This window comes from Ananas comosus, unplaced genomic scaffold (genome assembly GCF_001540865.1).
Source record: "Ananas comosus cultivar F153 unplaced genomic scaffold, ASM154086v1, whole genome shotgun sequence".
NCBI classification, from domain to species: domain Eukaryota; kingdom Viridiplantae; phylum Streptophyta; class Magnoliopsida; order Poales; family Bromeliaceae; genus Ananas; species Ananas comosus.
Genome location: NW_017891297.1, coordinates 1 through 11284, shown reverse-complemented (window position 1 = coordinate 11284; position 11284 = coordinate 1). Strand labels below are relative to the sequence as shown.

At 41.5% G+C, this 11284-nt stretch overlaps 1 pseudogene; it reads right to left on the bottom strand.

Annotated features, from left to right (window-relative positions):
* Positions 1–3039: 3039 nt before the first annotated feature.
* Positions 3040–3666, bottom strand: LOC109704815 (annotated as a pseudogene).
* Positions 3667–11284: the final 7618 nt, after the last annotated feature.

Below are 11284 nucleotides of genomic sequence, written 5' to 3'. Positions count from 1 at the left end.
GGGGTAGCCCTTCCCCTATGAGGGTTGAGCGGGGTAGCTCATTACTTATGAGAATTGAGCGGGGTAGCTCATTACCTATGAGGTTAGAGCGGGGTAGCTCTTCACCTATGGCTTGAGATGTGAGACGGGTGAGATAAGAGCGGGGTAGCTCCTCACCTGTGAGATTTGAGATATCAGTCGGGGCGAAGAGCGGGGTAGTTCTTCACCTCTTCACCTACTAGACTTGTAGTGTGAGTACCTATGAGATTTGAGATCTTAGGCGGGGTAGCCTAGTGGATTGGGTAATGATATGAATAGCATAAGTGGATTTGCATTCATCCCCTGATTAGACATAGTATATGTTAGTGGATTACATAACTATGTTGTATTTGTATTCATTACATTGTTGAAGCATACTAGCATGATAGTAGGCTTGTTGCTAGATGATATTCCATGCATTGCGTGCATTTGATGGCACAATAGATCATAATTGCAGTTCAATATCTATCTATCTCTCTATCTATCTATTTGTGCCAGCTTAGACCTAGTGGGAAGATCGGCGGAGTCGGCGGCCGAACCCACTGGGAACTATATTTATATAGTTCTCACCCCGTGTGGTTTTGGGGTACAGGTACACACGAGAGCGGACCGGCAGGTGATCGCGGTAAGGGCGTAGCCCCCTAGCTAGCTAGTAGAGCTTTCCTATTGTACTAGAGCACCCTCGTGTGCATGGTTATAGATGACATGATGTATTTTGGATAGCTAGCATTATAAATGCATGTGAGTGGACTATGTATTCATTTTGGGTGATGATGAAAATGTAAATGTAATAGCTAGATGTATCTCTCTTTATGCACTTGTATGTATACTTGTGTTACTTGCTCTTGTTGTATTGCACTCTTTGTGCTTCTCTCCTTGTTGGATCGTATATGTATTGAATTATCCCTGGGCAAATTCTTTGTACATGATCCTGTGTTGAGCCTTGGGCGGACAGATGAGGTGCTGTTTGTTCGGCGTCCGTCCTGCGCGCCCGAACCGGACCAAATTGGTAGCGGTCTCGGGGCGGGGCGTGACAAAATTGATGTTCTATTCCCAATTCATTGCAAAACTCTTCAAAGTTTTGATTTTCGAATTCTCCTCCATGATCACTTCTAATTTTGAAAATTATACAATTCATTTCATTTTGAACACGATAGACAAAGTCCTTGAAGGATTTAAAAGTATCATACTTGTGTCTTAAAAATAAAGTCCAAGTAAATCTTGAGTAATCATCAACAATTACGAAAACATAGTTGCTTCCACCAAGGCTAGAGACATCAATTGGTCCAAAGAGATCCATATGAATCAATTCTAAAGGCCTAGTTGTTGAGACAACATTTTTGGATTTAAAAGATGATTTTACTTGCTTAGCTTGAGCACAAGCATTACAAACCTCACCTTTGGCATAGTCTATTTTAGGTAAACCTTTTACAAGTTTTCTTTTGGAAAGTTTAAAAAGAGAAGCCATATTAGCATGTGCTAACCTTCTATGCCAAAGCCAAGATTCATTAGTTTGAATCGAAAAACATTTTTCTCCTTCATGTGAGAGTTTGCCTAAATCAACGGTATAAACATTCTTGGATCTAAAACCCATAAAAGCTACCTCATTTGTAGAAGGATCAAGAATGCTACAATGAGATGCTTCAAACTTTACAAAATAGTCTTTATCAAATAATTGACTAATACTTAGTAAACTATGTTTAAGGCCATCAACTAAAAGAAAATTGGAAATGTTAACCTTTTCATCACCGATTGTGCCGATTCCAATGATCTTTCCTCCAGTGTTGTCTCCAAAGGTGACAAATCCTCCGTCTTTCATTTCAATTGATTTAAACTTGGTTTGATCCCAAGTCATGTGTCTTGAGCATCCGCTATCTAAGTACCATTTGTCACTTGCACCTTTTGATTGGAGACACACCTACAAAAATAATTCAAGTTTTTAACTTTGGTACCCAAGTGAGATTGGGTCCTTTTGAGTTAGATAAACCTTTCACAACCCAAATTTGGTTAAGTTTAGGATTCTTCTTATATTTACAAGAGGATATATGATGTCCTTTAATATTACAATAGGAGCAATGCAAAGTTGGGTTTTGATTTGTACTTTTAACAAAAACCTTTCTTTTAGTTTTTGTCAACTTAACATTATTTGGATTAGGAATATAACCTATTCCAAACTTTTTGAAGTTTACAACTTGACTTCCAAGCATCATATTTAAATACTTGGTTCCACCAACAAATTTCTCAAGAGCTTTCTTAGCTTCATCTAAGCTAACTTTGAGTTGTTGGTTTTCAACTTGAAGTTTTTCAAGTTGTTTGTCATAAAGAAAGATTGGCTTAAAATTTTGACCATCAATTTTCTTCTTTAATGCTTCATTTTCACGAATGAGACTATAACATGTCTCATTAGCTTGTTTAAGCTCTTTCGTGAGTAAGGGGTCCTCATTTTCAAGTACTAAAGAGGGATTTGAAGTTGAAAGTTTTAAGTTGTTTACTTTCATCTCTAATAAGGCGTTTTGCTTTTTGAGAGATGTATATTTCGGACCCAAACTTTGTAAATTATCATACAGAGAAAAGAAGGCTTCTAAAAGTTCATCATAACTTAAATTATTTACCTCATCTTCAAGAGCCATAAGACATAGGATTGGGCTTTGCTCCTCAAGGCAAATTTAGGCAACTTCGTTTTCCGATTCATCATCGCTAGATTCGTCGGGGGCGTCCCAATTTAGTGCATTGAAGGCTTTCTTTTTCTTGTCTTTCTTAAAAGTTTTGTTTGGAAGAGTGCATTCACTTTTCAAATGTCCTGATTTATTACAATTGTAGCAAATGATTCCTTTCTTGAATTCTTCACCTTTGAACCCGTCTCGTTTAGGTCTCCTTAAGTTGCGCTTCTTGATTAGTCGATCGAGCCTTTTTGAAATCATAGCGATTTCTTCGCTCGAACCTTCTTCGCCATCTTCACTCTCGGAAGCAATGACTCCCTTAAGTGCAAGGCTTTTCTTTTTCTCGGGAGCCGCTTCGTTGTCATTCTTTGAGGCGTTGTTCATGCGCCATGAGTGATCCGACAAGTTCATCAATTTTTACTTTGTCCAAGTCATGAGCTTCTTGAATAGCCGTAACCTTAGGTATCCAACTTCTTGGCAGTACACGAAGAAGTTTTCATACCAAATCCGATTGAGGAAAATCCTTACCTAAGGCTTTCAAGATATTTATAATGTTAGTAAATCTTGTGAACATATTCGAAATAGATTCACTTTTCTCCATTTTGAATAGTTCATAATTTGACATAAGCATGCTTATTTTGGATTCCTTCACCCTAGAAGTATCTTCATGAGTAACTTCTAATTTATCCCAAATCTCTTTAGCCGTTGTGCATGTAGAGATTCGGTGAAACTCTTCTCTACTAAGAGCGCAAAGGAATGAATTGATAGCTTTAGCATTCAATTGAAAGCGAAATTTTTTGGCTTCATTCCATTCCGCTCTTGATTTTGATGGAGCGATATAACCACTTTCGATTATATCCCAAATATCAAAATCTAGAGATCGAAAGAATATCTTTATTCTAATCTTCCAAAAAGGATAATCGGTCCCATCAAAAAATGGTGGCCGAACAATAGATTGTCCTTCGATATTCTTTCCTGTGGATGCCATTCTCACTTAGATTTTAATCTAAATAATGTGAGACCTTGCTCTGATACTAATTGAGGATCAAAATGGCAACCTAAGAGGGGGGTGAATTAGGTTTCTAAAATAAAAAGCCAAGTAATCAAACAATTTAAAAACCCGAAACAAATAATAAAGTTAGGAGTTTAAGGAAATGCAAACTCAAAAAGCACACAATCAATTTGTTTCGAGGTTCGCACTTTGCCTACGTCCCCGCCAACTTCTCAACACTAGAGAATGTTGGATCTCCACTAGATGATGCTTTTGCGGGCAAGCTCCAAGCCTTCACACAAACACCTTCTTCTTTCGAGCTTCAAACCTTTGCTTTTCTCTCTTTTTACAATATTAAATCTCACTACAAATTTCACTCAAGTTTAGAGAGAGAATTGAGAGCTAAGAGTATTAAGATCACTGAAGTTTTTAAGCTGAAATGAACTATCAAGTTGCTGCTGAGAAAAGCCTCAATACCATCTATTTATAGCCTCGGGCAGCTTTTGTCCATTGTACTTTTGGGAGCCCTAAACCTGTTTCCGGGCGCCCAGAAGTTGTGCACGCCAGCTGCCTGTCGGACCACGTGCGCCGCTTTTCTTGACTTTGTATGTTCGGGCCGTCAAAAGTTTTGGGCGCACAGAACACGAAGAACAGCTTTTCTGACACGTGCCACTTTCTCTAGATTTGGGCCGTCAGAAATTGTGGGCGCCCAGATCTCGAGGGACAACTTTTCTGACATGCACCGTTTTTCTCTGGATTCGAGCCATCAAAAGTTGTGGGCGCCCAGAAACTCGTGCTGACTTTCTTGCCAAGCAGCCCAGATTGCGTGCGCCGCTTTCTCTGACCAAAATCATTTTTGGGCTTCCATAAGATCTGGGCACCCAGATTGCGCGCCGCCTGCTGTCAGAACTTTTTTGGGCTGATATGCAACCTGTTAAGTCAAATAGCCTCGGTTGCTCTAATTTGAAGTAATGGTGTCCAGATCAGGTAAAGAAGTTTCTGGATCACCCGACAGCAAACAGGCAGGATCCAAAAAGTCTCAAAAGATTCGGATCCACTTTAGGGCGCCCAGAACAGGGTCCAGAAATCGTAACTTGACAGAACACAGAACTTGAGTAGTTTTTTTTTGAATATTTTAACATTCTATGCACCTAATCACAAGTTAGAAATTTGTTTAAGTGATCTATAAGGTGATAAAAATGAATAGCTTAAACTTAGCTCAAAATTTCTCACTCTAAGCATAATATTAATCAAATTAAGAAAAAGAGAGAGTGAGTTTGTCTATTTGACAAAGGAAGCAAGCATAGCTTCAAGTGGTGAAGCTTGGTGCTAGAATATTGCCCATCTTGAATCCTTTTTGAATATAGAGAGATCTCAAACACAAAACACAAGATAAAAGATTAGTCCAATAATCGTAATTATTTATTATCATCAAAATCTAATAGAAGATTAGGGCCACGTGGCCAACACTTTGGACTTCCCCCACACCCTCTCTTCTCACCTTTGGAGGCTTGGAGCTTGTTGTTCGAGCTTTGTGGAGGATTAACCTTCAACCCTAGAGCATTTTGAGATTGGTTTGGGGCTACCAAGGAGGTTAGTATGTTTAATCTACTCTTTGGAGCATGTTTTGGAAGGTTTTACCAAATGAAACCCTAGATTTGGATTTCAGGGTTAGAATTGGAAATTTTTGATTTGAGGGCTTTGGAACCTAATTGATTGGTTTAGAACCTTGTTATAGGTTGCTTTGGAAGGGGTTTGGCTTTCATTTGGGATTTCTTAGAGGATTCCTACGCTATAGGTTAGTTTTCTCCACCTTAGCTAGAGTTGGTTAATATTTGAGCTTTGGGATGCTCGTAAGGTTCGTTTAACTCTTGTTCCTACATCTTTAGGGTGCTAGGAGACTAGTGGGCACCTTCGTTAGAGCAAACGAAGGGTCGCAAGAGTTGTGGTGGGTTTGACTTCATGAAATCGGGGCAAAACGGCCCCTATGTATTCTATACTTGTTGTAACGTTAATTTGATTGTATATTCATGCTAAATGGGATTTATGTGAATTTTAGAACACTTAAAATGCATATGTTATGTGTAAGATAAATTTCATTCTATATAGTAGAGCATTCTGGGTATTATACATGCATGTGAGAAATGTTCATGATAGCGAATTGGAGACTTGTCTCGTATGTTTAAAATAGCTCAAATTATGCATTTGTGAACATTTGATTTAAGCTTGGACTTAGTGAATAAAAAAGCCATTAAGGGACACTTGACTTAGTAGACTATGAAACTGCTACATTGAGACATAGTGATAGGCCATTGACATCTATTACTTTCCATATTTTAGACATGATGCTATAGAGATAGGCCATTGAGACATTCGATATACATATTCCATATTTTTAGACATGAGGACTCGATACTTGAGACGAATCTTATGCTTGCTGCCATTGTGCTCATTCGCACATGCTTGTGAGGGTCGCTCCCTACAAGCCGGCACTCCGGAGATGACCATCGCGATACATATTCGCCGTGCGGGATTGGGCGCCAAAGTGAATTGCCGTGGGTAAGGCTTATTCCTAGAGTGGGGATGTTGACTACCACGGGGCCATTAGGCTCGGCATCGGCCAGTCAGCCTACGGGTGGGTCTACAGGCCAGACAGCCTTCGGGCGGGTCTTCCAAGATTTAACTTTAAGTAGTTAACATGCCAAGTGAACATTGACTAGAATAGTAAACAATGACATTTTACTATTACATTGTGGATATTATGATGGTTGTATACTCGTGTAATTTCATGATAGAATAGCTTTCTTATGCAATTCCATGCTAAGTAGAGACATCATGTAGTAGCAAGTACTCATGTTCATTTACTTGTCGTATATATCGCTTTTGCTTATACTCGTACTTACCCCTTTTTGTAGTTTTTGGGCCTAGTGGCGCATTTCACTGAAGTCAGTAATTGCCCACTCGGAACTATTATTTAATAGTTCTCACGCCCCCTGTAACACACTGGACCTTTGCAAATTGCGAGGTTCGAGTGATTGGCCGTGTTCTGAGCTTTTCCAGATTTTCTGGTGGGTCGTTGACTGTGTTCCGACCTACGGCACGTGTCCCGAGAAGTGTGGTACAAAGCCTTGCACCAAAACCCGAAAAAACGGGATTTGGCTGACTCTCGGATTGAGTTCTGGCGGGCTTGTACCGGTACAAGGTTGTGCTTGTACCGGTACAAGGTTGATGGTTGTACCGGTACAGCCATCAGAGCTTGTACCGGTACAGAGCCGCAGAGCCCAGCAACCCGAGCCTCGGGTTTGGATTTCGTGGACCTTGTACCGGTACAAGGGCCCGTGTACCGGTACAAGGCGGCAGATTTTGAGCAGTTCGAAACTGCAAGGGCTTTTTCGCGATTGTAGCCTCTCTTAAACAGCACCCTCGCCCCTTAGGGCTTTTCTTGTGCTGGAACCACAGGGAAACAAGGTGAGGAGCCCATCCATCCCTCATTTTGATTTTCCTTGGTTTTATTGGAGATTTTTGAGGATTAATGCCTCATTTTGCTTCTTGTTGCATCTTGGAGGCTTTTTCCACCATTGGAGAGGACTTGGAGCTTTGTTGGAGGCTTGTTGGAGGAAAGATCTTCCACCCCATTTGATTTGGAGCCCAAGTTGAGACTTCTAGAGAGGTTAGCAACATGATTTGAGCTGTTGATCCATGTTTTGCTAAGTTTTTGAGATGAAACCCTAAATTTGATACTTAGGGCTTATTTTGGGTATTTTGAATTTAGGGCTTTTGGGGCTAAATTAGTTGGTTTAGAACATTCCTTGGGCTTGGAGTGGAAGGGTTCTAGCTCCCCTTTGGAGCTTAGGAGAGGATTTCTTCTTGTGAGGTGAGTTTTGACCTTTTGCTTCTAGGTTAATGATTGAGCTATTCGCTCTTCGTTTCGTTTGGGTGACCCCATTTTTGATGTTCCTAGAGTGCTAGGAAGCTTGTGGAAACCTCCGTTCGGCGAAACGAAAGTTTCGATTTTGGTGGGTTTGACCTAGCCTATTGTATGAGAAATTCTCAAATCTCTTGGTTTATACTTTATAAAATGATTATTCTTGCATTTCCATGCTAGATACATTTATTGTGAAATTTAGGATGCTTAACATGCCTACTTTTGGTGTAATGAATTTTGAACCTCTATATAGTAGAGAAACAGCATGCGTAACTAGCATATGATTCGGCATCCTATCGAGATTTAGCATCATGTTTTCTATTGTGAAAATGAGAGTTGATTTACGTATTTAAACCTAAGTTTAATTGAGACATGAGAGATAACAAGATTGCCATATAGTGGCACCGAATTGGAATATCATGTGAATTAGAGAGCTAATGTAACACACTGGACCTTTGCAAATTGCGAGGTCCGAGTGTTTGGATGTATTTCGAGCTTTTCCCACACTTGGTTGAGGGTTGTAGAATGCTTTTCGACCTAAAAAGTTCGAAAACTGAAATTCTGGACAGTCCTGAGAGTTTTTACTCTCGGGGACCGGTCCCTGAAAGGAGAGACCGGTCCCCCAGTGAGCAGTGCTGCGGCAGCCTTGAGGCAACCGGTCCCTGGCGGGCGAGACCGGTCCCCGAGCGCGTCTACGCAGTGAGAGACTGGTCCCGCGCAGGGAGAGACCGGTTCCCGAACGTTGGTTTTTCGGGTTCGCAGCGAGAGACCGGTCCCTGCTGGGGAGAGACCGGTCCCTCTGGGCGAAAACTGCCCAGTTCGGGCTGATGTAAATTTGATTTTTTGAAGGGCCTCTCCGAATTTTGTTACACTAGATGGGCTTATTAGCCATTTCCTCCTCTTCCCTCTCTCATTTTCTCATTCTTACCCTCTCCGAGAGAGAAGAAGAAGAAGGAGGAGAAGAAGAAGAGGAGCTAGCTTGAGGGAGCTTGGAGCTCAACCCCTTTCTCTCTTTTCCACCTTTGCAAGGCTTGGAGCTTGCTTGTAGAGCTTAGTGGTGGACCAAACTTCAACCCTAGGGCATTTTGAACTTGGATTGAAGCTTCCAAAGGGTTAGTAACATGTTTCTTCCGATAAATTCTTGTTTTGGTGATTTTTGAGAGATGAAACCCTAGAAATGAGATTTAGGGTTGATTTTGGGGCTTTTTGATCTAGGGCTTTTGAGGCTAGATTGATTGGTTTAGAACCTTCCTCGGGCTTGGATTGGAAGGGTTCTAGCTCTCTTTTGGAGCTTTGGAAGAGATTTCTTCTCTTGAGGTGAGTTTTGGCCCTTTTTGCTTCTAGGTTAATGTTTGATCTTATGGTTGGTCGTAATGCCCTCGTATCTCTTCGCTGATCACTTTTAGGGTACTTTGAGACTCGTGGACAACTTCGTTCGGCGAATCGAAGGAGCACGCGACGGTTCGGTGGGTTTGACCTGGCCACACAATGAGAAATTCTCATTTGTGCATAATTAAGTATCGTTAAACGAAAAAGCATGCATATTATTGTTATATGTATTTATTGTGAATTTTAGAATGCTTAAAAGGCCTATGTTATATATGATAAAATTTTGGACCTCTATGTAGTAGAGAGTAGCTTGGTAGGCCTATAGTTGCATTTAGCATTCTATGTGAGACGTGGTTTCATGCTCCTATAGTGTAAATGAGATTGGAATCATGCATTTAAACCTAAGTTTATTGAGACATGAAAGTTGACAAGATTACCCTTTAGAAGGTATGTGAACTAGAGAGCTAATGTCATCAAGCGGCATTGAGCTCGGGACAAGTGAGAACCTAGTGGATAGGGCCATTGAGGGATTTGGGATACATGTTGAACATCAAATTGCCTAAGTGTCATCAAGGGGCACTAGGCGTAGCAAAGGTTGAAACTTCACATTGCGACTTGAACTAGATCTTCGGGATGCTAGTGACTATACCATGTTAGAGACATGAGAATTGGATACTTGAGACTTGGACTATGCTTGCTTGCCATTTGTGCTCATTCGCACATGGTTGTGAGGGTCGCTCCCTACAAGCCGGCACTCCGGAGTTAGCCTACGCGACCTATGTTCGCCGTGCGGTATCGAGAAGCCTACGGGGTCGGGAGGGATAGACTCATTCCTAGAGTGGGAATGTTGGGGCTACCACCGACACTTAGGCGGCACAAGCTGGATTACAATATGTAGATCCTAAAACATGTTTGATTAATGATATTGAACCGGGAATGGATAATCACTACTAGATAGGTTTAGTAGTTGAATTACATTTATATGCTTTTAGCATAGTGTTGAGACATGTAGTATACTTGATAGTCTTTCATTGCATTAAAGCATACCTGGTTGCCATGACAGAACTTATGCATCACGTATTGATAAAGGTTAATGACATTTAACTATTGCCATTGGACCTACTATTATGATATCGTAGATGTACATCACCATGACATCGTGCATACTTGAGTTTAGTAATTTAGCTTTTTAATTATGCTTTTATATCGCAGTCATTATTGCTACTATTATTGTACTTATCCTTTTCTTTTGGGGCCTAGTGGTGCATAGAGCTGAGGTCAGTAATTGCCCACTGGGAACTATAAATTATAGTTCTCACGCCCTCTTTTTCTCGATTTCTTTCAGAGCCTTCCACTCCGGGAGATGCTAGGGACCGTGGTAAGGGCGTCGCTTCGAGTTAGCCCTTCAGCGAGAGACGAGTTTAGGTGGTCTACCTCTAGCTCGATTATTTCTTTTTGGAGAGTTGACGCTCGTACGCAGTGTATAGAGACCACCATTTTTGTACCCCCTTTGAGACGATAGTGACACTTATGTTTCTTTAATCGTCTAACTCCTATTCTTACTCTGTGAGATAAGAACTTTACCACATCTGATATCATTAGTTGCAGTTATTTCAGCTTATATTATTTGTTCATCTCTTACTTTTAACTCCGCTCTTGTTTGTAAACGCCTTATATGTGTAACATATGGCGGGTCTGGGCACGCTACCGGGAGGTGTCCTCCGCCGGTCCTCGCGGCCGTTGACAATATGGTAGCAGAGCTAAGGGTTGATCTCAGTGGACACGGCGAACCTTAGCGCGTTGAATAGGACATATAGGCCCTTCGGAGAAACGGGTCTAATGATCTTGTGAGCGAAATATGTGAATTGAGCTTATGACAACTCTAATAAAGATAGAGTTTATCGGAGGTCATGGCTTCTAACTTCAACGAGGTTACGTGGCGGCCTGAACAACGTAACAATCGGGATTAGTATTTGAAGGACACTTCCTACTTTGCATGATATTGGGGTTATATCTTTCTGATTCGGGGATGTACGCGTGGGTAACTAAATTGCGCTATTATAGCTTTGTAGTGACAGCGTATTACATCGCTCCCGAGACTCTGGGGCGGAAGATGCGGCACATCCCGAGGAGTCGAGACCTCCGCTACCTTTCCGATCAGTGAGTCCTGGACCTAGAGCCCAACTTGCGTTCTACTCGTCTTGTTGGCTCGCACAGAGGGCGGCGCGCATCGTCACGCGACAGCTTAGTGTCAGCGGCAGAGGCGCCGGATAAAACATCCTTCGAGGACCTCCTACTCAGCAGGCGCAAGCTTCGAGGGAACCCAGGGCCCAACACCGCCAGCTACCGATGTGGAGTCAA